The sequence below is a fragment of the Diospyros lotus genome, chromosome 15 (assembly GCF_014633365.1).
Source record: "Diospyros lotus cultivar Yz01 chromosome 15, ASM1463336v1, whole genome shotgun sequence".
In the NCBI taxonomy this organism is placed as follows: domain Eukaryota; kingdom Viridiplantae; phylum Streptophyta; class Magnoliopsida; order Ericales; family Ebenaceae; genus Diospyros; species Diospyros lotus.
This window is the reverse complement of record NC_068352.1, coordinates 7,211,712-7,239,452: the sequence shown is the minus strand read 5'-3', so window position 1 is coordinate 7,239,452 and position 27,741 is coordinate 7,211,712. Positions and strand designations below refer to the sequence as shown.

Sequence of the window (27,741 nt, the reverse complement as noted above, 5' to 3'; positions counted from 1 at the left end):
CTGTTTTAACATCTAATTGTTCTAATTCAAGATCAAATTGAACAACCACAGACAACATCATGCGAATGGTTTTGAATTTTACTACAGGGGAGAAAATTTCAGTGTAGTCTATTCCTTCTCTCTGAGTAAACCCCTTTGCCACTAATCTTGCTTTATACCTAATAGGGTCAGTGAGAGTTATGCCTTCCTTTAACTTATACAACCATTTACACTGGATTAACTTCTGTTTTTGAGGTCTAGGCACCAACTCCCAGGTGCCATTAATTTTAAGTGAGGCCATTTCCTCATCCATGGCCTGCTGCCACTTAACACTTTCCTTAGAGCTGACAGCCTCCTCATATGTAGAAGGCTCACTGCTCCTTAATTCCAGACCTGCCACAAGGGCACAAAACACTAGATCCGAATAGGCATACCTGGCAGGGGGTCTAGAAACCCTCCTGCTTCTATCTCGGGCTAGGTGATAATCACTGAGATCTTGGGTGGGGCTGAAATGCTCCACCTCAATCTCAGATTCTCTTTCTTGTTCCTCTTGATCATCATCATGATCAGAGGTTTGGTTTTCATAAGGGTTTGGAACATCTTCTAGGTTGGATTCTGTTGGAGCAGCTGGAAGAGAACCTTCTGCTTGCTCCACCTCAATTTGAGACCCTCCTAGAATAATGAAATCATCTGGGTTACAATTATTATTATTAGTTTCTTCAGGATTTATGATTTTACAAGGGAAAATGGCTTCATTAAAAATGACATCTCTGCTAATAATAATTTTTATCCCACCAGATTGTCTTTCCCATAATCTAAAACCTTTGGTCCCCTCTTGGTAACCAATGAACACACACTTAATGGACCTAGCATCTAACTTACCATCTGATTTGTGAGCATATGCTTCACAACCAAACACCCTTAGGTAATCTAGATTTATTTTTCTATTGGTCCATTTTTCTTCAGGGCATTTTAGATTTAAGGCAGTGGAAGGGCTTTTATTTACCAAATAGGCTGCTGTAGACAAGGCCTCCCCCCAAAAAGACTTTGGCATATTAGAGGTGAACAAGAGGCATCTAACTTTTTCAAGAAGAGTTCGGTTCATCCTCTCAGCTACCCCATTTTGTTGGGGTGTATACCTCACAGTCCTATGCCTAAGAATACCTTGGGTATTACAGAATTCATCAAACTCTTTGTTACAGAATTCTAGACCATTGTCTGTCCTTAAGGTTTTAATCTTTCTATCTATTTGATTTTCAATTAAGTTCTTCCAAGTCTTAAACTTCTCTAGGGTCTGGTCTTTAGATTTTAAAAGAAAAACCCAAACCTTCCTAGTGAAATCATCAATAATAGAGAGAAAGTATCTGTTACCACCATGAGTAGGGACCTGAGAAGGCTCCCATAAGTCAGCATGTATATACTCTAGGCATACCTTCGCCAGGTGGGTTCCCTTATGGAAACCCAGCCTGTGTTGCTTGCCTAGGACACATGGCTCACAAAAGTCGAGGGACCCCACTGGCACTGAACCAAGGTAGCCTTGGTTGGACAGTGCCTTAAGACCTTTTAGGCTCATATGGCCAAGTCTCAAGTGCCATAATTTTGTCTTATCAGATTTTACTATGCATGCAGAATTAATAATATCAGAAGGAAAATAACAGCCATCCAACACATATAATCCATTTTTCTTAACTCCAGTTAGAATTAGATTATCTCCCTTAAACACATGCATGGATCCATTTTCTGCCTTATAGGAGAACCCTAGTTCATCTAATGTGCCAAGAGATATTAGATTCCTTTTTAGATCAAGAACATATCTAACATCAGTTAATGTTCTAATTTTGTTGTCATGCAATCTGAGTGATATGTTTCCTATACCTCTAATCCTACAGGATTGGTTATTACCCATAAACACTGTTCCTGATTCTCTTTTATCAAATTTGTGAAACCAATCAATGTTAGGACACATATGAAAAGAACAACCGGAATCCATGATCTATTCATTATCAATAGAAACATTTGAAACAGTAAGTACCTCAGCTAAGCAATTTGAATTATTTGGATTAGCATTTATATTTCCCCCTTGCTTTTGTTTCTTGATAAAGTCATAACAGTATTTTTTGATGTGTCCTTCTTTCCCACAGTGATAGCATTTCCATTTCTGCTTACCCTTTTTATCTTTCTTCTTACCCTTTTGCCCTGACCCAATGGTTTGATCATTGTTATTTGCAAAGTGTTTTTTCTCATTCTTACTCTTTACAAATAGGTTATTTCCAGATTTCTTAGATGTTCCCAATTCTAGTTCTCTAGCCTTAATGCCTGAAATAACAAGGTCTAATGTAGGTACTATGCCAGTATATCTTAATGCATGTTTAACAACATCATAATCATCAGGCAATGCATTTAATAAAATCATAGCTTCACTCGAGTCTCCTAAAGCTTGATTAGTACCCCTAAGTAGCAATGCAAGTTTAGTGAATTCATCTATATTCTCATCCATTGTCTTAGATGTACTCATTTTATAATTAAATAACATGCCTTTCAGATATACTAAGTTAGGTGCAGTAATGACAGAAAATAAAGCATCTAATTTATTCCATAGCTCTAAGGGAGTAGTCATACCATCCACTTTGCGGATCACACTGTCACCTAGATGGAGGAAGATCAAATTAAAAGCTTCCTCCCTGATTTCCTCTGTTCTTGCAAGCTGGTCTGCTGACCATTTGCGATCGTCTGTCTCAAGTGCTATAAGCACTTTATGATGAGAGAGTAATACTCTCATCTTTTTCTTCCAGCTTCCAAAGTCTCCTTTTCCATCAAATATACCGATCTCAAATCGGGTAGAGTTCATCTTCGTATTGCACGAAGGTAACCTAAAAGGGCTCTATTCACTGAAATGAATCAATACAGCAAACACCTGCTGACACGGACTCTATCAGAGAACCCTAAATATTGAAGAACGATTGACCTTCCAAGAAAAAACCTTAGGAGCCGAAGTTAAAGTGGCTCTGATACCACTGTTGAGACTCGACAGAAAAACTTACGGTTTTTTCTTAAGCAATCACAAACTATTTGATGGTCTAAATGAAACAAACATTCACAGAGCTGGAATCAAAAAATATAAACGCAGAGAAACAAAAATAAGAACAGAGACACAAGAGTTTTTACCGTGGTTCACCTCAAACTGAGGCTACATCCACGTTGAGCTCGAGAGAGAAGAGCTCACTGCACTATGAGATGAAAATCGGATTACACTCTCATAAGCCCTCAAACAAAACCCTCAAACAATCAATGGTTCGAGAACACAAAACTGCCGATCAATCACTTAATACAGATTAAAGGCAAACCTATCGAACCACTAAAACTATACAGACATGTACAGGGAAAAGGAATTCGGGAACAAACCAGAAAGAACCCTAGCCAGAAGGCGAGAGCCTTCAACCCGCAAGAACCAACACGATAGAAAAAACCCTTTCTGATTTACCTTCCGTCTTTTTCCTTTGCCTCTCACACAGTTCACATCTCGAGGCAGCAATTAAAAGCGATCAAGAGCGGCTGGGATTGCGCCTCAAAAAGTGAGGATTAATGGACCAGATCAAATCATGCAAGCACGATTATAATCCCAATAGAAAACGGCAGAGGAGCAGGAGAGCAGGAGATGATCGGGCAAAGGATGAGGGAGCATGATCAGGCGCCAGCTGAGGGTCAGCTGATGGTTGCCACGTGCAGCCATCCAACGGCTGCCAAATGGCAGCACGCGGTTGCTGCACGTGGCTATCCAGTCAGCAAAGAGAGACGACACCGTTTGGAGCTTCACAATTAACAGCTGGGTTTATTTCTTAGAATTGAAGTCTGAAATTCTAGAAAATTTCAAGAAGTTCAAACTAGTGGCAGAAAAGTAAAGTGGCAATATACTAAAGCTCTTCGTCAACAGACAAGGGATGAGAATTTGTGTCAAATGATTTCAACATTTTTTGGGAAGAAAATGGTACTTGCAAGGAACTAACAGCACCATACACATTGGAGAAAAATGGCATGGCAAAATGAAAGAATAGGGCAGTTACTGAAATGGATAGGTGCTTACTAAAGCCAAGGATATTCCAAATCAATTTTGGGCAGAAGTAATTGTCGCAGCAATCTACTTGCCCAATGTATCTCTTACAAAGGCTATCTTGAATCAAACTACATATGAAGCTTGGAGAGGCATGAGACCTATGGTAAGCCACTTAAGAAGTTTTTTCTGTATTGCATATTCTTTAATAAATTAAAAAAATCTTCACAAACTTGATGAAAAATCTATAAAATGTATTTTCATTGGTTATTGCTCTCAATCCAAAGCATATCTTATAACACCCTGTTAGTCGCAAAGTGATTATTAGCAGAAACGTAATATTTGATAAAGATGAAAGCTGGGATTGGAAACAAGATAAAGATAGAAGCAAAACAAATTACAGCAACAAGTGTATAAGATCTTGAACTCAACCCTCAGCACCAACACCAACTTCAAATCCAACAAATTCTCCTGTTGTATCACCATCAAGTAGCATCAGTAGTTCATCTTCTTCAGATGAAAGTCCTCCATGAAACTTCAGATCCATGAGGGAGCTTATGAATCTTGTAATTTTGACCTGTTTTCTTTAGATTCAAAAAGTTTTGAGGAATCAACAATAAAGCAGGAGTGGTAGACTTCAATGAGAGAAAAACTGATGGCAATCAAGAGGAATGAAACTTAGGAACTGGTGAACTTGCCTGGAGGGAAAATGCTATCGAGCTGCAGACCAAGATGATGTGGAAGAAGTTGAAGGAGCTAAACAAGTGACAATGGTGATGCAACGTATTCTTGCAGCCCCTAAGGATGATACTGAAAACAATTGGCCTCAAATCAGCATTTTTTGCACCAATGTAAAATGTGGAGATCAGGTGGTCAAGTTAGTTATTGATAGAGGAAGCTGTGCCAATGTTGTCTCTCGAGCCCTAGTAGAAAAGGTGAAGCTGAAATGTAGGGAACATCCAAAACCTTATAGGGTTGCTTGGATCAATGATACTTCACTTCCAGTCATTAAACAGAGTTTAGTTACATTCTCCATAGGTGATCGTTACAGAGAGACCCTGTGGTGTGACGTGGTTCCAATGAAGGTGGCACACCTTGCTTGGCCGACCATGGCAGTATGACAGAAAGGTCCTCCGCAATGGTAAGACCAATACTTATATTTTTAGTTATAATGGGAATAAGATTAAGTTATTGCCCATGAAAAGAGAAAATTCCCAAACAAAGCAGTCAACAGCAAAGACTGTCAGCATATTATCACTGAAGCAGTTTGTGTTGTGGATATCAAACCAGGTCAGCAAGAGACCGAGTCATCAGGAGCCGCTAAGGGATGAGCTGGTCTTCAGTAGAGAACTGGTCTTCAGTGATGGAGCTACTATTTATGCTTATTTTCAGGAACTTAGTTAGTTTGTGATTTAGTTTGTTATGCAATGCAAATAATCAGCATGTAAATCCTATATATAGGTCATATGATAGTTGTTTTAAATAAGAAGAAAACACAGTTTGTCTTGTGTGTTTCAAGCAACTTGTGTCTACTTAAGTTTCTTCAAATCTTGTTTACATTTAAACCAACAAACTAGTATCAGAGCAGAGGTCGATGGCATCCAATCTTGTGCAACTCCATATTCCGGTGTTGAAGAAGGACAACTATGAAAAATGGTGTATTCAGTTCAAGGCACTGTTTGGATCACAGGACTTGTGGGACATTGTCACCATGGGTTACACAGAACCTACTGATGAGCAAGAGGCAGCATACACAGCTGAGCAGAAGAACAATCTCAAAGAGCAACGAAAGAAAGACAAGAAGGCTCTCTTTTTCCTCTACCAAGGACTGGAGCAAGATGACACGTTTGAGAAAATATCTGAAGCCGCCACAAGCAAAGAAGTATGGGACAAGCTGGGAGTTATCTACAAGGAAGTAGATCGTGTCAAGAAAGTGCGGTTGCAGACATTAAGGGCTGAATTTGAAGCATGAATGAAAGTGAGACAGTGACTGATTATCATTCCAGATTAATTGGAATTGTGCATCAGATGCGCAGAAATGGCGAAAAACTTGAAGATGTTCGCGTGATTGAAAAGATGTTATGGTCATTATCTTCCAGTTTTGAGCATGTGGTTACATCAATTGAAGAGTCAAAAAATCTGGTTATCATGAGTATTGAAGAGCTTCTGGGCTCACTCCGAGTACATGAAGCTCGTTTTCGGAAAAATATTGATGCAACGGTTGTGGAGCAGGCTTTACAGACGAAGCTTGTGATTGATAATTGGAGTGGTGGTCAAGGAAGAGGGCGTGCAGGTTCAAGTCCACGAGGGCGTGGGAATCGTGGAAGAAACTCACAGTATGGTGAGAGGAGAACACAGGTACAATGCTGGAATTGTAACCAGTTTGGACATCTCTCTTACGATTGTCCAAACAAAATTGGTAAAATGGCAAATTTTGCTGAAAGTTCAGCTTGCTTGGAGGAAGAAGAACCAACCCTATTGTTGCCTGGAAGTGAACCATTAGAAAGTGGAATGGTTTGGAATTTAGATACAGGGGCTAGTAATCATATGAGTGGAATGAAGGAATTTTTCGTGGAACTTCATGAAGCTTCCTATGGTACTGTCAGTTTAGGAGATGGGACCAAGCTATTTGTCACTGGAAAAGGGAAGGTTGCTGTTACACAAAAGGATGGAGGCATTGCATTTCTCACAGATGTAAGGTAATATTCTTGAATTAAGAAATTCCAAGGGGTTGTTAATTGCACGAGTTTAGAAGGCAAAAAATAGAATGTTTCCTTTGACACTCAACACACCATTTGAGCAATGCTTGAGTAGTCATACTGAGAATGAAACAGAAAAGTGGCATCTTCGTTATGGACATCTTCATGTTCATGGTCTTAAATTGTTGTCCAAGGATGAACTGGTGAAGGGATTGCCCATTATGCATGAACTAACCGCCTATGTGCCACGTGTGCTTGGAAAGCAAGTTAGACAACCATTTCCTACTACAGCCACAAGGAGAGCAACTATGCCATTGCAATTGGTTCACACAGATATTTGTGGACCACTTGAGCCAGAATCAATTGGAGGTAACAAGTATTTTATCACATTCATTGATGATTTTAGTAGAAAAATATGGGTATATCTTCTCAAAATAAAGTCTGCTGCATTTGAAGCTTTCAAAAGGTTCAAGGTCCTAACTGAAACTGAGAGTGGATATAAACTTGTTGTTATAAGGTCTGACCGTCGAGGAGAGTATACCTCCAATGAATTTCAAAGTTTTTGCAGAGCACATGGAATTCAGCATCAGCTCACTACTACCTACACTCCACAGCAAAACGGGACAACAGAAAGAAAAAATTGCACCATTCTGGACATGACTAGGGTACTTCTCAAAGAAAGATGCATGCCAAAAGAATTTTGGGCCGAAGCAGTAGTATGCTCAGTTTATCTGTTGAACAAGAGTCCCACCAAGAGTGTTCAACATAAGACACCTCAAGAAGCTTGGAGTGGAATCGAGCCAAGTGTGAGGCATTTGAGAGTTTTTGGCTATGTGGCATATGCACAAGTCCCTGAAGCTAAAAGGAAAAAGCTTGATGATCGTGGACTAAGATGTGTATTTGTGGGATACAGTAAAGAGTCCAAAGCATATAAGTTGTATAATCCACTTGAGAAGAAAGTTGTGATCAGTAGAGATGTGGTATTCGATGAGGACACTGCGTGGGATTGGAATTTACGTGGAGGAAAAGTGCAAGAAGAAGAGGTAGATATAACACAACAGCTGACTCCTACTCCAATAGTGCAACAACAAGAAGGCGAGACGGATTTGTCTCCAAATATTGTAAGTCATGTTTCTTCTTTTCCATCACCAACTCCACATATGAGAAGCTTGAATGATATATATGCAGAAACTACACCAGTAGAGTATGATGATGAATTAGAGGTGAATCTTTTGTGTTTGTATGCTGATCATGAACCACTGAGTTTTAAGGAGGCAAATAAGAGTGAATGTTGGAGGACAGCCATGAAGGAAGAAATAAGAGCACTAGAGAAAAATGATACATGGGTTCTGACTTCACTTCCACCACAGCAAAAGGCCATTGGAGTCAAGTGGGTTTTCAAAATTAAAAGAGCAGCAGATGGAAACATTGATCGTTACAAACCGAGACTAGTAGCAAAGGGGTATGGGTAGAAATATGGGATTGACTATGAGGAAGTCTTTGCACCAGTGGTCAGGTTTGACACAATAAGGCTGATTATCTCTCTGGCAGCTGCACAAAATTGGAGGTTGTTTCAACTTGACGTAAAATCAGCATTCTTAAATGGAATTCTTGAAGAGGAGGTATATGTACAACAACTTGAAGGATTTTTTATTTCAGGAAAAGAAGAGCAAGTTTATCAATTGAAGAAAGCATTATACGGGCTTAAGCAAGCACCAAGGGCTTGGAACTCACAGCTTGACAGCTACTTAACTAGAAAAGGATTTGTGAAGTGCACATATGAGCATTCAGTTTACACCAAAGAAGGAGGTAATGGAGAGTTAATGATAGTATGTGTTTACGTTGATGATCTTCTTTACACGGGAAATAGTGAAAAACTGTTTGCACAGTTTAAGAAAGACATGTTTCAAGAATTTGAAATGACAGATAATGGACTTATGTCATATTTTTTGGGCATTCAAGTTCAACAAAGAAGAGATGGAATTTACTTGTCTCAAGAGAAGTACATAAAGGAGTTGCTAGAGAAATTTAGAATGAGTAATTGTGGCACTGTCAACACTCCAATAGTGACAAATTACAAGCTTCCCAGAGAAGGGGAGGGAGAAAAAGTTAATGTTTTACAATATAAAAGTCTGATTGGAAGCTTGAGATATCTCACTATAACAAGACTAGATATAGTATATGGTGTGAGCTTGCTAAGTCGTTACATGGAGACACCTAGAGAAAGTCATTGGCAGGAAGCCAAAAGAATTCTAAGATATGTCAAAGGAAGTATGAATCTTGGGCTGCATTATGGCTATGGTGAAGTGTTTGAGTTGATTGGGTATTCAGACAGTGACTGGGGTAGAGATCCAATTGAGAGGAAAAGCACCACTGGATATGTCTTTTTTGGAGCATCAACAGCATTTTCTTGGACATCAAAGAAGCAAAGTATTGTAGCTTTATCTTCATGTGAAGCAGAATATGTAGCACTGGCATCCACAGTGTGTGAAGCAATTTGCCTTAAGAATTTGCTTGATTCACTGAAGCATTTACAGGAGTCAACTACAGTCTATGTGGATAACATGTCTACAATTAAGTTGGCCAAAAACCCAGTTCAACAATGAAGGAGCAAGCACATTGATACAAGGTTCCATTTCATCAGGGATCGTGTCAAACAGGGAACAATTAAGGTAGAATATTGTCATACACTTGAGCAAGTGGCTGACATATTCACTAAACCATTAGCCTTCAAGGACTTCATGAGGATAAGAGACATGCTGGGCAAGAAGCAAATTCAAAAGGGAGACAGGGACAGTTCAAGCAGACTTAGTTTGGAGGAGAGTATTGTGGATATCAAACCAGGTCAGCAAGAGACCGAGTCATCAGGAGCCACTAAGGGATGAGCTGGTCTTCAGTAGAGAACTGGTCTTCAGTGATGGAGCTACTATTTATGCTTATTTTCAGGAACTTAGTTAGTTTGCGATTTAGTTTGTTATGCAATGCAAATAATCAGCATGTAAATCCTATATATAGGTCATATGCTAGTTGTTTTAAATAAGAAGAAAACACAGTTTGTGTTGTGTGTTTCCAGCAACTTGTGTCTACTTAAGTTTCTTCAAATCTTTTTTACATTTAAACCAACAGTTTGAAGGAGAAAGTAAAAGAGAAAGTGGTATTATTTATGCATTGGTTGTCAAGCAGAACAAGGAACATTCCCAGCCCCAACAATTAAAACCTAAAGTGCAGTATATTATCAGAATTTCAGGATCTGATTCCAGAAGAATTACCAACTGGTCTTCCCCCTATGACAGATATTCAGCATGCAATTGATCTCATACCAGGAGCATCACCTCCAAACCTGCCAGATTATCGAATAAGCCCAACTGAACATGAAGAGCTTTGGAGACAGGTACAAGATTTCCCATCCAAAGGTCACATTAGAGAAAGTCTCAGTCCATGTGCTGTTCTAGTGCTATTAACACCCAAAAAGGATGGCACCTGGAAGATGTGCATTGATAGTCAAGCAATTAATAAAATAACCATCAACTATTGGTTCCCTATATCAAGACTTGATGATATGCTCGACCTGATGACAGCAGCAAAAGTGTTTTCCAGGATTGACCTCAGAAGCAGTTATCATCAGATCCGCATTCGACCAGGAGATGAGTGGAAAAAAACAGGAGGGGCTGTATGAGTGGTTGGTAATGCCATTCAGACTTACTAATGCCCCAAGTACCTTTATGAGAGTGATGAATCATGTTCTACAGGCATATACTGGAAAATTTGTTGCTGTTTATTTTGATGACATACTGATTTACAGCCGCAACATTGAGCAACATTTATCTCATCTAAGGGCAGGTCTTGATGACTCTAAGGGAAGAGCTCTACATCAATTTGAAGAAGTGTGAGTTCTTAAGTGACAGAGTAAACTTTCTGGGATTTCTTCTAAAGGCATTGAAACTGATCCAGAAAAGGTGAAATCTGTACTTGATTGGCCCACTCCAAGCAGCCTAAGTGAAGTTAGAAGTTTCCATGGACTGGCTAGCTTTTATAGGCTGTTCATTCTCAATTTCAGCTCCATTATGGCGCCAATTACTGAGTGCCTCAAAAGGGGAAACTTTGCATGGTCACATGCAGCAGACAGAGCTTTTAAAGAAATCAAGAAATTGCTGGCTGAAGCACCAATTCTCAGATTTCCAGACTTTGACAAAGTATTTGAATTGTCTTGTGATGCATCCCATACAGGAATCGGTGCAATTCTTAGTCAAGAAGGGCATCCTATTACTTTCTTCAGTGAGAAGTTAAATGAAGCAAAGAAAAGGCACTCTACACCTTGTCGTTTTATGCTGTTTTTCAAGCTATCAAACATTGGAGATGCTATCTTTCCTACAAGGAATTTGTTCTCTATTCAGACCATGAGGCTTTAAAGTATCTCAATTCTCAAAATCACCTAAATGCTAGACATGCCAAATGGAATGCATATTTACAGCAATTTAACTTTGTCATTAAGCAGTGTTTGGGTGTGGAGAATAAAGCAGTTGATGCTCTCAGCAGAAAGGCAACACTGCTCACTGTCATGTCAGTAAAGGTGGTTGGTTTTGAAGAATTAAAGAATGAATATTCAAGTGATAAATATTTTGGACCAACCTACACAGATTTGCAAGCTGACCAAGGTGGAAAGTATCCTGATTTCAGCATTAAAGAAGGTTATCTCTTTTATGGAAATCGGTTGTGCTTACCAAATACCTCAATTTGAGATTTTGTTGTATGAGAACTATATTCTGAAGGACTCGCTGGACATTTTGGAAGAGACAAGACTGCCATTTTGATAGAAGATCATTTTTACTGGCCTCGTTTAAGGCGTGATGTTGAAAAGATTATATGCCAATGTCATATTTGTCAAATTTCTAAAGGAAGAAAACAAAATTCTGGATTGTATACGCCACTTCCAGTTCCAAATGCACCATGGGAGGAATTGTCCATGGACTTTGTTCTAGGACTCCCTAAGACACCAAGGGGGGTTGATTCAATTTTTGTCGTCATGGATAGGTTCTCCAAAATGGTCCACTTCATTCCTTGTAAGAAAACATCAGATGCCTCTAAAATTGCTCGACTCTTTTTTCGTGAAGTAATGAGGCTGCATGGTCTTCCAAAAACCATAGTTTCTAGCCGAGATGCTAAATTTGTATCTTACTTTTGGAAGACATTGTGGAGACTCATGGGAACAAAACTCAAGTTTTCCAACACCTACCACCCTCAAATTGACTGGCAAATGGAGGTTACTAATCGAAGTTTCGGTGATCTGTTAAGATGTCCAGTAAAGGACAATGCTCAATCATGGGATCTCATTCTACCTACAGCCGAATTTGCTTATAACAATTCTATGAATAGAAGCACAGTTCATTCCCCATTTGAAATAGTGACAGGTTTGAAACCCAGACAGCCTATTGATCTTGTACATCTACCTATGGAAACCAGAACTAGCCTAGAAGCTGAAGAGTGCGCTACACACATTCACGATCTCCATGAAAAAGTCAAAAAGAAAATTATGACAAACAACCAGCAATACAAATTTAATGTGGATGTGCACAGGAGAAATGTTGAATTCTAAGAGCGAGATCAAGTAATGATAAGGCTAAGGCCTGAACATTTCCCAAAAGGTGGCTACCAAAAGCTTCATTCAAGAAAGGAAGGACCATACAAGGTGCTCAAACGTTTGGGCAACAATACTTACTTGTTGGAGCTATCAAAAGAGTTGAACATCAATCCTATATTTAATGTGGAGGATCTCAGCAAATACTATGGAACTGATGAAGACAAAAATTCAAGGCAACCTACTCCTAGACTTCCTAAGGTACAACATGCAAGAGAAGATATTGAAGACATTCTTGATTGTTATGAGTTTGCATTGAGTAAGCCCAAAGACGCATTTCAGAATCAGTCAAGCTTCAGTTAGTGAGTCAGTTAGGCAAAGCTATAACAATAACTACCGGTGTTCTAATATTTTAAGATCCGCCCCTATGTTTTATAAATAGAGGGTTGGATTGCGCAATTAGGGGATAAGAAAAACGAGTGAAATAGGAGAGGAAAGTCTAGTTTCTGATAGCCTTTGTAATCTTTGTAAAGTGTGCTCGTGTGAAGCTCTTGTGTACTGATTCACTCAAGAATAGTGAAAGAATTGCTCTCTGTTGAAAGGCTGGACATAGGGTCATCATTCTTATGGTGATGTGAACTAGGATAATGCCTTGTGTCTTGTGAGTTCTTGTTTTGTTCTTAATTTCCCTATTGTTCTATTTTCTATATTCTGTAATTTTTGTGTGTGCAAGTGTACGTTCAAGAGTTCTATCCGAGGTTTCCAGCATACAAATCAACATTGATGAACAAGATGTCCGTACAAGGCATGGGAGTCATAAGAAATTTCTTGTCAAGTGGAAGGGAAAACCAATTTCAGAAAGCACTTGGATCACTGCTGCAGACCTTCAACACCACAATCCAGAGCTCTATAGAACATATCAAGCTTTTCACTCGTCAGAGACGAGTTCCGCTGGGCAGGAGGGAATTGATGGATAATAATGATTAGTATTTTTTTTAATTGAGGAATCTAGATGTTTGTAGCAAGTTAGTCTTCCAGCCTAGACTTTAATGGAGTCCATGGAGGGTTCTGGGGAAAATAAGTCAGTTAAGGAGTCTTGGAAAGTTGATTTTCGTAATTAAGGGTCTGAGTAATTAAGAGCAGTCCAAAAGTCAGTCAAATGTCATTTGTTTAGTCTGTTAATAGTCCAATATGTCCTAGAACCTAGAGAGGGTCTATAAATAGGGGTTTCCCTGTATTTTGGAGCAGCTTTGAAGAATATTTCAGTCTAATATCTTTTGATATTAACTTATATTCTATCAGATCAGTTATCTAAATTAATCAAGTTTCTGTCCAAGGAGGTGGACTCCTCCCACACATCCAACCTTTTATTAATTTTCCTCTAGGTTGTATCAAGAAGCCTCCCACAGACTGAGTAACTATGGCAATGACAATAATCCCCATGGAGCAATTAGATTCCTAACAGCAACAAACAAAGAGATTGTGCTCCTTCACCCAGGAACACACAATTATGATGATGAGCATTATGAACCCTTGTTGACAACGATTCAAGGTGGAAATCCCTCTTTACATGAGCACAAAACACTCAACAGACTTCAAAGAAATGAAAAGATACAAGAAAATGTGCAAGCCCAAGTCAAGTAAAAGGAGACTGAAGTTGAAGGGAAGGATGACTCCTGTGAGGTCAGTTACTCAATAAAGCCCTTGCTTGCATTTGAGATCATAAAGGATCCAGTTTCCTCAAAATTCAAGTTATCACAACTAGATTAATATGATGGATTACAAGATCTTGACCACCTAAACTATTATAAGAACACCATGGAGTTTAAGGAGCCATTGGTGCGATGTTGTGCAAAGGCTTCCCTCTCACCCTCAAAAAGGGAGTCAGGAATTGGTTCTTGACACTTCAACTAGTTCTTGACACAATTTATTAGCAACCGAAAGTTGACTCATTCATGCACCAGCTCATTCAAGGTTAAGTAAAAATGGATGAAACCCAAAGATAGTATACCACCAAATTTCAATCAAAGAAGGCTATGATCAACTAGCTTGACGATGGCATGGTTGTGGGTGTGCAACAATTGATGAGGTAAGACATCAATAATTCTACTTCTTGCTCTCAAAGAATCCCCCATTAACCTTGGTGGATCTTTTTTGGAAAAATCAGAAGTACTTTAATGTTGAGGAGGTGCTAACCTCGAACCATAAAGGAGAACCTTTGAGGAGGAGGGAAAGAGAAGTTGTACATAGTGGAGATGTAGTGATGATAATGAGATCTCTACAAAACAAGCTGTGAGACAAAAATTCAAATCCGATGGTGTACATGCCACAAAATACCCCATGATTATAGATTCCTGCTAAGAGAACCAATGACTCCTAAATGACCAAGCAAGACAGACTAGATGGGAGCAAGTCCGTGTTTTATTAGCAAGCCAATCACATAACCAAGAATTAGTGAGAGTTGAAAATGGAGAATGAAAGATTCTTATCAGAAATACTACAAATAATTATGTCTCAGAATTGGTGTATATTGAAATGAAAAGGTCATATGGATTAAGATATATGCAACCAGGATGATTAAGCCTTTGAGAAATAGAAACCAATTGCTAGGATAATCCATAACATCCTCAAAGACCCAGCATCTAGAGGTTCCTTAGGATGGTGCAAGAACTACAAGAAAAGAGGAGTTCAAGCCTAAGTGTCAAAGAAGGTCATAAGTCCAGTAGAGCATGGGGTTGAGGTTTAGGAGACTAGTGGTCATGATTCTATAAGGTATGTTATACAAGTGTCGCTCATTAATATATCTCTTGTAAATCCTTGCCTAATTAGGTTTTCAATCTCTCTCTTGAGATCATTGTACTTATTGAGCTATATCCACTAGGTTCATGATCCTAGACCATTCTCTATCATGGTCTCTCTTGAAGCATCTGGATTAGTGTTCCTCTTCAACGATTCTTCAATTTCTTCTAACCAAGTACATATATCCATATTTGAGTGGTTATGTTAGGGTTGGCAACTCAAGTTGGAGGTGGCATTAACATTCATTTTTCTACTCATGTTGATGTCATCGTGTAACATTCTGGAATTTTGGAGATAAATAGTAAATGATAGTTCTGGTGCTTGAGGTGATTATTGGAATATTTGGGGACTTAAGGGAATAATAATAATAATAATAATAATAATAATAATAATAATAATGGAAATAACAAAAGAATAAAATAAATTAAGTTAGTGGATTTTTGGAAATTATGGGGTGCAATTGAAATAAGGGAAAAATGAAGTAAGGGGTGTAGGTGCTGGTTTTTGGAAGTTTTGGGGCGCTGGTGCAATTTCAGGAAAAGGGCTGAGGCTCTCCTTAAATTTAATTTCGCGCATATATAGGGTAAGGAGGCAGCCAGCGCGGGTGGCGTGCAAGCAAGGGATCCCGGCCGTGGGGGTGCGTTCGAGGTTGAGAGGGAGCAAGCACATGGGGGATCTTTGGCTGAATTTAATCAGCCTCCAGGCGCCAAAACAACGTTGTTTTGCTTAAGGTGGTGGGGACGCGCGGCAGCCACTAGGCGCACCACGTGGCATGCTGTGGGCCATCCATTCGCCTTGGTAGCCAAGTTGCCTCCTTCTTCTTCATATTTAAGGCCAAATTTGGCCATTTTGGTGCCAAAATAGAGAGAAATTGGGGGAGAAGAAGGGGACTCAGAGCACCAACAGCTGAAAGGAAGAAGAAGAAGAAGAAGAAGAAGAAGGGAAAAAGTAAGAGAAAAATAAGGGATTTTGGAGTTATTCGGTGTTTAAAATACCCAGGCAAGTATGTAAAATTATTGGAAGTGTTATATGTATAGTTTATGGGTTTTTCATGATTAAATTATATATTTTAGGCGGTCAGATTTGATTATTATGAGACGTAATCTTACTATCTTCCGATGAAATGTTTTACTTCGCAGCGGGAGTACAAAAAGGAAGAGAATCAACCATTTAAAAGCAAGCTCCTAACCCTCTTCTTACGTTCTTTAATCCCTAAGAAAGTCTTCGTTATTTTCCATATTTTATTCCCTCTCTTATCGTGACTCGGTTCCACACATTAATAATGTAAATCCGTGTAGCAACCATTCTATGACTTATGCGTTAATGATGGGTCTATTGTCAATGGAATAAGTTAAGTAAATGGTTTCTTGGTGTTGTTGACTACGTTCGTCACGGGGCTTTGTATCGTTCCGCTTCCTTTGGAAATGATGCCGAACCCGTTGGGGCTAGGTTCTTAGAGAGTCGGCTACGGTCGAATTTATTAAGTCATGTTTAGTGTCTTAATGAGAAAAGTTCAATGTTCGATAATATGTATGTTGAGGCAGTTCCCTATATATGAAAAGAGACGAAGACATGAATGGTATTTGATGATTATGTTCTTGAGTGCATGAAGAGTCATGGGAAAGCCTATGAGATGTTAAGACTAAAGTATATAAGTCTAATGTTAGCTATGTGTGTCTCAGGGTATAGGGTACAAAGCTATTGACTGTCGACCGTGGGTCGTGGCAATCGATGGCTGGATGTATAGGCATCAGTTATCGACTGTTACTATAAATGATAAACAGGTCAGGCAAGCTGGTACAACTAGATTCTCACCTTAACTTTGTGCATATCATGATATTATGTGACGCATGGGGATTGGGTTGCATTCATTAGGGGGGCATGCTTTGTGTGTGTAGGGAAGTGTGCGCATTAGCATGACCCGGCTGGTGTAAGAGCCAACTTGGGTATACTAGACGAGCATATGCATTTAGAGCATTTCGCATGTGTGTGTTCCTATGTGGGCGTAGCATGGCCTAATGCTTGGTTTATGGGGGCCTTGACATCACGTTTATGCTGTAGAAGCCATTGCATTTTGTACGTGTTGCATTGTATGGTGAGGAAGAGTGATTAACATGAGAGAAGCGCGTAAGACCATGGAACAAACCCATGGCAGCAACATGTTATGATGATGTATTATGTTAATGATAGGAAAAGTATATTAATGACAGGAAAAACATGTTATGATGACAGGAAAATGCATGTTATAAATGACAAGAAAAGCCAAATGAGGTGACAAAAGGCATGTTAGAAATAATGATATGATAGCCTATATTGGGCTGCTAATAGGTTTGCATGCGGGACTTGGGTGCCAATGTGTGTATCTTATGTGGGCCCCAATAACCTTCTATGTGCAGTTTACTTTATGTTATGCATTTAGAGCTAATGCACATGTTGAACATGGCATGATATGTTGTTGCATTGACATGAATTGCATTGGATGTTGGGGAAGAGTTATATCCTTAACCTATTACCTTTCTTTCTTAAGCTTGCTGAGTCTTGTGACTCATCCTTACTTTCCATCATTCCAGGTAAAGGAACCGCTTGAGTTGGCAGGTACGTTCAATGGGGTTGGGTCCAAATCGCTGAGTCATGGTCTCAAGTGCAGAGTTCTCCTGAAACTAGGGTTTAGGTGTCATTTTGGTTTTGTCAAGTTAATGTGTTTTGTTTTTGGAAATTGAAGCATGTTATGTAGCCTCGAGATGTGTACATGATGTGAGTGGTTATGTAAGGATGGTTTTGAAATGTTGTGTGATCAGAATGCTATGATTTCTAATGTATTGTGTTTGGTGTGTGTTTATAGCTTGCATTACTGTTCTGTATCATTCAAATAATGACCCTCTCACGGATCTTCTATGTTAGCGGGGGCTTCAGGAGGCAGGCCGTTATACGTCAACAATGACGCGAGCCAGTCATTTGCCTTGCTGCTCTAAATGTGTCTTTTCACTATTATTAAATGGATTAACTTTGTTACTTCCATGGGAAGCATTATGAAAATTCTCAAGGCATGAATTCTCCTATTGGTAGTGCTTTTGGCACTGTCTTTTGACTCATGATTCAACCCATCTTCACATCAAGATTGTCTCTCCTCCCATCATTTGGGGATGGATTCTAGTTGAGAAAGGCTTTCTATTGTTGTTTCCATGATTGTTATCTATAGGATGATCTAAGGCCACTATTGCTCCTTATTACTTAGGCAGGGGCAGATCAAGGAATTTAGAACGCAAGGGCTGGAAATTAAGAAAGATAAATTAAGAAGAAATAGAGACAGTGAAGGCGTGAATTGTGAAGTGTGAAAAAAGTCAGGAATGGTGTCTATGAACGTGAAGGAAAAGAGAGAGAATGGGAAGGATCTGATGGGTCTGGGTATTGGGTCAATTCAAAAAAATTTGACTTGGGCCAAATTATGGGCTTTGTTTGGGGTACCATATTTGAATTGGGGCTTGAGAAACACAGGTTAGTTAAAAGGAGTACGGGTTGACAAATCAAAAACTAAAAAAAAAAAAATTAATTTACATAGATCTGGGCTAAGGCTAGCACGAACTAAGATCCAATCCAACCCTCCCCCAGATCCACCTCTGCACTTAGAAGCTATTGGCTTTTGGGTCAACCTAGACGAACAGTCAGAAATTGGTTGTTAAAAGAAACCTACAAGTAAATATAATCTAGATATCTTGTTGTTTCTTCTATGTATCCAAGCGATGGTATGGCCTGCATGGCTAAATTTTCATGTGTGAGTGGAACCTTTCATTAGTAAATAGTGGGGAATGTCGAGGGACCTTGGCTTCACACGTCGGCTTATATTATATTATATTGTTAATAATATAATATTACTTTATGTAACAATGTTATAATATTTCATCAAAATACTGTTATCCACAATATGTATACATGTATTTTGATTAGGAATGTTCTAATATTTGAAAGCTAAATCCTTTGAGTTCCAAAACTTGCAAATCACGAATGCCTTTTGGAATTCCTTGTGAATGCATGCCTCTTTTGGGTGGCAAATCCTATTGGGTTTCCAACTCATTAATTTAAACTAATATACTTAATTTAAATTATTTTCCAACAATTTTTAGTTTCTAATTTCCACCTCTAAAAACCTAAACAGATATCAAATACATTATTTATTTTACAAAACAAAGACAGTGACACTTAGCAGTAAGAAGCTGGAATAGCTCAGTTGGCTAGAGCGTGTGGCTGTTAACCACAAGGTCGGAGGTTCAAGCCCTCCTTCTAGCGTCTATAAATTATATTCATTTTCCATCACTGACTTTTTGCTCCCAAACAGGGTATTGGAAAAGGGTACGATGCGGCGTCAACTTTGAAGTCTTTCTGTTTCATATTCCAAACGTCGGACCGATCATAAATCAGCTCAACAATGGTGGGCCCCACTCTCCGGCTTTTGATTGCTTTCTGTGTAAGCCAATTGGCTTCTCAACTCCATCACTCGATTTTATCCCCCCAAAAAAATAAATAAATTTTATTTTAACATGCAGTAAGCAACACTTTGGCAATTAGAGTTCGTAAATTTCTATACTACTTTAAAATTAAAGCCTGGCATCATGATCAATAAGAAATAATAATAAACCCTAAACGTTACCCATATTTGTATTTTCACATCGTCATGTGGGACCCACCCTCCCACACCGATCGTAGGACTTCATTTCACCTTTCCCGTTTTACCCAACTTACGAATAAACTGGGTAACAAGATTAAACAATAAAAAAGTAAAACAAATAAAGACGATCCATCCATCTGATAGATGAGATCACAACTCAAAACAACTACAAAGAAAGAAACATTTATCGATTCAACCCAAAGACACACACACACACACACACACACACACATATATATATATATGCATTTGTAAGCAAAAACATAAAAACCATCCAAAAAGAGGAGAAAGAAAGATATATATATATATATATGCACATACTGTAGTAGAATTATAACACATAAAGGCATGAAGATGGAGTGTAAGGATTACCGCCGCCGGCCGTGTTGAGGACGCAGCGATCGGTACACTCCACTCAGATTGAGAGTCCTTCACATTCCATTCCTTGGCCTCAACATTTGGATTTTGGGTTTGTCTAGAGAGAGAGAGAGAGGCAGAGGAGTAAACAGAAGGACAGGTGATTTAATATACTAGTTAAAGGTGTTAATTCTTTTATATTCTCACGGCCCAGGGGCTGGTTATCATCCCATTCTATTGGGTGCAGCTCTGCGACTGTTGACGTTGACGCTGGCTAATGAACAAATAAGTCCAGTTTGCTTTTGATAAAGGCAAGCTTCCTTTGTTTTAGTGTACATTTGTTCATTTTGCATTTTAAAATTTCAAAAACAAGATGTTTTTCATCTTATTTCGTACATAAATGTCCTATTTAGAAACTAAATGTGCTAACAATTTATCTTTTCTGTCTGTGGATTGGATGCTTAGTTTTGATATGTGTTTTTCAGATTTGATATCACATAATACGTATTCAAACGCAAAAATGAATTATGTAATAAGTCATCACTAGATCAAAACAAGACACATATTTAGTGTAAATAAAATGGACCATATAAATAACATCTTCTCATCTAGTCAAGATTGATGAATTTGTGGTCATTTAAAATTTTTAAAAGTAAGTAAAAAGGAACACAATTGGTGAAATAATAAATAAAATATTATTTTTTCATGCAAACTCAAGTACAGATGTTCTTAAAATTTAATTGAGGCAAGATGACGAAAATGAATAAATAGATTTCAACTACAAATGTTATTAAAATTTAAGAAACAAGTTCATTGGATGACTCCTAAGCAAATTTTCACATGGAGCATGGATTGGGTGTCTATGAAACGTCTTTTATAACGATGGTCTAAGTGATTTTTAGATTTGAGATCAACATAGTACCTTGTATGAGAATAAAGGAGAAGGCAAAAGATACTAGAAGAGAGAGAATAAGGAGGGAGAAGAGACTTGGTTAAGGAGAAAAAGACTTTGGTTAAAGTGAAACTCACAATTTTTCTTTTTAAATAAAACAAGGTAGAGGTAGGGATGGCAAATGGGTAGTGTTTGGGCATGAAACACCCATTTAAACTCTTTAAATGTGCCGACGCGTATATGTGTGGGTTTGGAGTAAAACCCCAATAATTTGCAAGTTGTAATAGCATAACACATTTTACCCATATAATACCTAACCATTCCTACTTTCAATCTCTTCTCTCTCTGCCTAGCTCTCAATCTCTCTTCAATAACCACATTCACACTCACTATCATCTTCATCATCACAATCACCATCATCAATGTTATGTATAAAATTCCTTCTTATATCTAGGTATAGCTACCATAGAAAGCCAAATCAATAAATTATTTTCTTGATACTTTAGTTCGTCGAGTAGATCTTGAACAAACACTAAGTCTATTGGTATTTTCTTTTGGATCAGTACTATGATTTCTTTTTGTTGGCCCAAGTAATGAGGCAACCCAAGAGAGGATCGAATTGGGTTTTGGAAAATATTTGTTTTTATTTCAAATAGTGAGTAAACTACAAAAGTAATAATTTATTGTACAAACAATAAAAAATTCATGCTTAAGAAAACAATAAAGACCAAGTTAGAAGGCACGCGAGAATTGCTCACCCATGCATCCCCCCAGACGCTCAAGTTAGTCTAAAAAAAGAGTAGAAAATGCAGTGAATATTGCTTGGGCATGGAGGTGCCCTAGAAGGGTCCTTTTCCCAATGCATGAAAGGTATTGCTAGGTATTGGTGGCACAGTAACTAGAAGGACACGTGCCAATTGACTAGGGTGACACTCCTCCCATGTTGAGTTAAATGGGCTTAGGAGGAATCCCCTCCCAGAGATCCTTGTGACCTAGGGGATCTCCAAGAGATGGTAAGCCTTACGACAAGTTGCAGGAGTAAGTTCTTAGCCTCTACACAACTTATCTTGGTGAAATTCTTGTGTTAATTTGAGTGTTTTCAAAGAAAAATATGTCATTCTAGGGTAAAATGTGAATCTCGGGAGTTAATGGGAACTCTGGGGGTTATTAGGAAACCCTGGGGGTTAAGGAAAAACGTCCGTGCCAATGCATCTCAAGGGCTCCGCATGCGTGGTTACAAGCCATGACATATGGAATCATTGGGGTTCCACGTGCACGGCCGCACATCTGCTAGGTATACCCATGTAGTTGTACATTTGCGAGGGTTCCCAAGATATACCGTCCAAACTGCCTTATGCGCGCTGATGTTTTACCCTTATACTTAGTTTTGATGATGAAAAATAATACTTTATTTTATCCCTAAGTCACGAGTCAAGCTTATAGTTTTCAATCTAAATCAATTTCAATATCATGTATTACTTTGTGAAAATGAAAACCAAATGAATTCCAAGAATCAAGATTTGCAAAACCCTATTTTTTTAAGTCTAGAAGGTTAGTGCATTATAAGGAGACATATAAAAAAATATTTTCTTTTTGAAAAATCATTTCCCGGTATTTTAATAACTAACATTCATTGGTGTTAAAATTATTTTTAATGAATTTTTCAAGAAATAGAAAGCATGTATTTTGGAGGTGGTAAACTTATTAAATCTCGAATTTGTACTAAAACTAAAATTCTATTTTCTTATTGTTATGATTTTTTATTTTTTAGATAATTTTATTGAATTCAAATGGGGGGTACTTTCTTATTTACATTTATGTATTAAAGTAAATGGAAGGTAAAATATAAATTAAAGAAAATGAGGACATTTTAATGGAAGGTAAAATAAAAATTAGAATATGTTCTAATGTATACATGCTATCATCAAGCAATTCTAATATATATTCTAATCTGTCGACTGTTTGTTCCAACCTGTCGACCGGTTGCTCGACATGCTTTCTGTTGTTTGCTGTCGACCGCCTCTGTATCACGACATGTTGACCGATCTGAAGTAGTTGTCGGCCGCCTTGATCCACCTCTCGACTGGTGTTAAAATATTTGAACTAACCTGTCGACTGGTTGAATGAAGCTGTCGACCGGTTCATCACAGACAGAATGTAACGGCTAGTTCGCCCACTCGTCCAAAGTGGTTTTTCCACTACCAACAACCATATTCTTCAAAGATCTCGAGATGCTCTATAAATAGAGACCAAAGGGATGATTCAAGATAACTAAGAGAGATTATTACCAGCTTACAAGTGTTTATTTTTCAAGTGCTTCATTATTTCATTTTTTCTTCATTTTCTCTCTAAAGGCTTTGTTTATCATTTGTATTATCTTGTTCAAGCCTTTCGTTTATATTGAGAGATCTTGTAACTAAGAGTGTCTACTCTTAGATGCTCTCATTTTTTATTATTCTTGATTTTCCTAGCAAGATTGCTAAAGCGCTTGCTTGTTTAAGCAAGAGGATTTTGATACCTAGCTTGTTGCTAGAGGGCTTGCTTGGATAAGCAAGAGGGTGTAAATTCTTAGCTTGTTGCTAGAGGGCCTATCCAAAAAGATATGAGGTTTTTTAGTGGATTGGTGGAAAAATCCTTAGTAAGGAGCTAAGGTAGTGGATTAGACTTGGTTTAAGCCGAACAATTATATATCGTTGTGTATCTTCTTTACTTGTACTTTTCCTTTCATTTATTGTTCCAAATATTTCAATAATCCTCACTTTCACTAAAATCTTGTTTTTCATCAAAAAGATTTTTAAGTTCAATCAATTTTTTAAAACAACCCAATTCACCCCCCTCTTGAGTATTAGTGCCATTGCTATTCAAACCTAACATAGGTTACCCCACACGTCCTACCTTGCATGTGTCTCTTAGGGCTATCCCAAAGCAATTTTTCTAGCTTGCGACTCTTGTAGAAATTTTTTTGAAAAATGTGCTAAGGTGGACGCTTGACATCTATGGCACAACACTAGCTAGCCCCCCACTCTTTGCTTTGACTTTTATGTTGGTGTTTTTCTCTTCGATTTTGTTTTGATGATGAAAAACTTCATTTGATTAATCAAATATTATGCATCCATCTTTTATAAAATGATTTTCTATAAGTGCAGCTAAATTATTTTAACCTCTATAATTAAGCACCATACTGAAAATGCCAAAATAAGTTTTCATTATCCTTGATGGCATTTGGAAAACCAAGTTGTTATTGTCAAAAGAAATTGTTGTATATGATCCATCAAAGTTGCTCATATAGCCTTGAAGATCAAAACCATGTTTTTAAATTTAAAGGCTAAAGAGTTGACTGCTTTTTATCCCTGTCAGCCGTTTCTATGAGCCTATTGACTTTTTTCATCACAGATTTCTTTAATGAGTAGTTTTTGTAGGCTCAAACGACTAATAACAACTAGTTTTTCTTGAAGCTTTGGAGAAGCTTATAAATATAGTCCAATGAAGCACTAGAGAATATTAGTGAATGAAAATAAAGTGTCAAGAGCTTACCATTGTAGTCATTCTTCTCATTAGTGCTTAAATTTTCATTTTCTCTCTCAAAAGGTTACATATATCAATTGTATTATCTTGTTTTAGCCTATGTGTATTTTGTTTGAGAGATATTGTGATTGAGAGTGTCAACTCTCAGATCTTCTTGATTGTATTCCCTCTAGTAATTCCTAGCTTGTGTGCTAAAGGGTCTACTAGGTTTAGTAGGAGATTTATATTGCTAACAGTTTATGTTAGAGGGCTTACTTGGTTAAGTAAGAGTTTTTAATGGATTTGGAAATCCTTAGTAGGGAGCTAAGGTAATGGAGTAGACTGGGTTAAGCCAAACCACTATAAATCTCTTGTGTCATTTATCATTCTTGCTTTATATTTTTCAAGCATTATATTTGACATTTCACATTTTCTATTTTAACTCACTAAAACGTTATTTTCAGCAAAGATTTTCAAATTTTAAGTAATTTATAAAACACCAAATTCACCTCTCGCTTGGGTGTGTGGTGCCATACTTTAGCAAACCTAACAATTGATATTAGAGCTTGGTCTCCTTGTTTTTGTTTTTCAGGTTTAATCACCTAAGAAGGATCCCAAAGATGGCACAAACCTTTGAAGGTCAAAGCATCATAAGGCCACCCTACTTTGATGGATTTGAGTAGTTTGATGGATCTGAGGTCAAAGATGGCACAAACCTAGTTTTTCTTGCTTCTTTTTTTCAAGTTTAACCTTTACATAGTGGCTTTTCAAATAGGCTAATCCAGAACCACTACCTTTTAAAGGATAAGGCGTAACCTTTAATAGATTTACAATATATTTGTGACAAACAGTTCAAGAGAAGGATGAATGAAATAGTACGCACAAAAACTCTTCTCTTGAATGAGAGAGTTACGAGATTTTAAATGAAGTTCACTCTCAAACAATTTCTCATAGAAAGATATTAGAATGAATAGCTTGTGAGAAGCAGTAATGGATAATATAATAGAGATCATGAAGTTTGCTTGAAGTATTAGAATGCGTGTGTAGCTCTATGTGTTCTTCAAGTGGATCATTCCTCTATTTATAGATTTCTTGTAGTTAAAGTTAGTTGACGTGGCAAATTTCAAAATGAATGTTTCATTTTGTCTCACAATTGCCACTTTTTGTTTCTAATAGCATTTAACAACAATTAATAATTCATACAAAAAAACCCATGTTGTCTGAGAAGCATTTAATGATTTGAAAAGTAGAAACTGTTAAGCATTGAATGCGTCTAACAGCTATAAATTTCAAAATCCATATGACACTTACTTGATTGGGTGATAGAGATACTCAACTAATGAAATGCACACCAATTGATTGTATAAAACATGTAATTGATTATGTAAAGTCTACTCGAGTATGACCAAGCAACAATCTATTAACATATAAGCCATATAAAGAGCATATAACAAACTTGACTAATAGGCTAGACTTCCTGGACTAATGAAAACATATAGTACTTGAGTATAAATACTCTAGACTCAATGAATCTTGAAGCACAGAAGCATATCCATAATTAGTCTGAGCATTACTCGACTAACTTAAAATATACTCAACTGAGTTTAAAAGATACAGAGAGCATGCATAACTCACTCGACTGATAGATCCTTAATAATCGATTGAAATTTAGCCTCATAAAGCACATATTTCGATTATCTTAAAAAAAAAACTAAGATATATATTAGAATAATTTTATATATAAGAAAAACAAATGTGTAAAGCTTACATTAAGAGATACTCAATTAACTCAAGTACGGTAGTCAATTTTTAATATACGCTTTACTTTGTTCAATAAATGCTCAAATCTTGATGGCTCTTGAAGATACATGGATAATCTCAAGGCATACTTTGAGTGTAAGAAGGATTTTCTCATGATAATACGAAGTGCCAAACTCGATTAAAATCTTTAGAAGAATATATTTGTATAGCACACACTTGAGTTGGAACTTTTGCCATTATTGCTTTAATCACTTCAACACTCGATGAAGACAACATTGAGCAATATTTTTAAGAGGGATTTTATACTTAGCCGATTAAAAAATCTTTTCTTAAAAGCTTGTCATGCTCGATTGATATATGAACATATTTTACCATTTGGAAATATATAGGTATATAAGCATGAATTTTCCAATTCAAAATTATTTATAAAAGAATATTTTGAAAATCATCAATAAACCATATTTCCTTAAAAGTAGATTTTTTAAAATTATTTTCTCCATAAATCAAAACACAAATTTCTCAACACATGTCAAATTAGAATATCCATTATTTATGAAAAGTGAGAAGAAATTCAAGAAGGCCCTTGCAACTTGGAGTGATGAAGACCAATCCGCATCAAGCAATGAATTAAGTGATGACAACCTATGCTTGATGGCACAACATGAAGATCATGAAGTAACATCTCAATCTTCAAATAGTTTAAATGATGATTTCTCTTTTGAAGAATTACAAAAAAAAAAAAGTTTTGATGAATTAACACAAGATTTTAAAAAATTGAGTTTGAAAAATAATTTATTAAAAAAGAAAATTTTGTCTTTAGAAAATGAAGCAAATTCTTTGAAAAATGAGAAGAATATTTTGAAAGCTCAAAATGATGAACTTCAAGAGAAAAACTAATATTTAAAATTATCTCTTGAAAAAGTTAGCAAAGAAAAAGAAGAATTAAAAAATGTCCTCGAGAGTCAGAAAATATTTTCATAAAAGAATAAAATGGCAAAATAGCTTTGTGAGAAGAAAATAATTTTGTGTCTCACATTCTAAAATCATTTGTTATTATTGTGGACAATATGGACATTCTATAAATAAATGCTTTATGAGAAACTAATGAGGGAGAACCCTTCGAGTTCATAATTACTCCTATACAACTAGTAATGGCAAGGACGAGTGTTTGATGGGGGACCAATCTAAAGTCGCCATCCAGCTCGAGTTTGGGAAGGACACATGGCAAGGACATCTCAACCAACTGGCTAAACCTATTGTTCAACAAAGATTCTTTGGATTCCTCGGCATCAATAATCGCTCCGAGGATCATGGAGATAAGGACTATCCCAAACCCCTCGGAAACGATTACCATATCCATATATTCAAGATCATGGCTCTGCAAGGGAAGGGATCGAGATCCCAATGATTCGAAAAGGGAATCCTTACCTTAACAAGAGGATAAAAAGAAAGGAACCAAGACAA

At 37.4% G+C, this 27,741-nt stretch overlaps 1 protein-coding gene and 1 non-coding gene across 6 annotated transcripts in view; one reads left to right on the top strand and one right to left on the bottom strand.

Moving 5' to 3' along the window:
- The window catches only part of LOC127792057 (uncharacterized), an 87,989-nt gene that overhangs the window by 9,017 nt on the left and 51,231 nt on the right, over nt 1-27,741 (bottom strand). Inside the window, exon 1 of one of the 5 annotated variants that reach the window (XM_052322370.1) lies at nt 20,136-20,294. The exons of 2 other annotated variants lie outside the window; for them this stretch is intronic. The gene's annotated coding sequence lies outside the window, so the exon portion shown is untranslated. Of the gene's footprint in view, nt 1-4,428; nt 4,607-20,135; nt 20,295-27,741 lie in introns of those variants that run through there. 2 more of the 5 variants (XM_052322372.1, XM_052322374.1) reach the window with 2 other exon arrangements.
- Nucleotides 19,311-19,384, top strand: TRNAN-GUU (transfer RNA asparagine (anticodon GUU)). The gene has a single exon. It is a non-coding gene; the product is annotated as a tRNA-Asn (tRNA).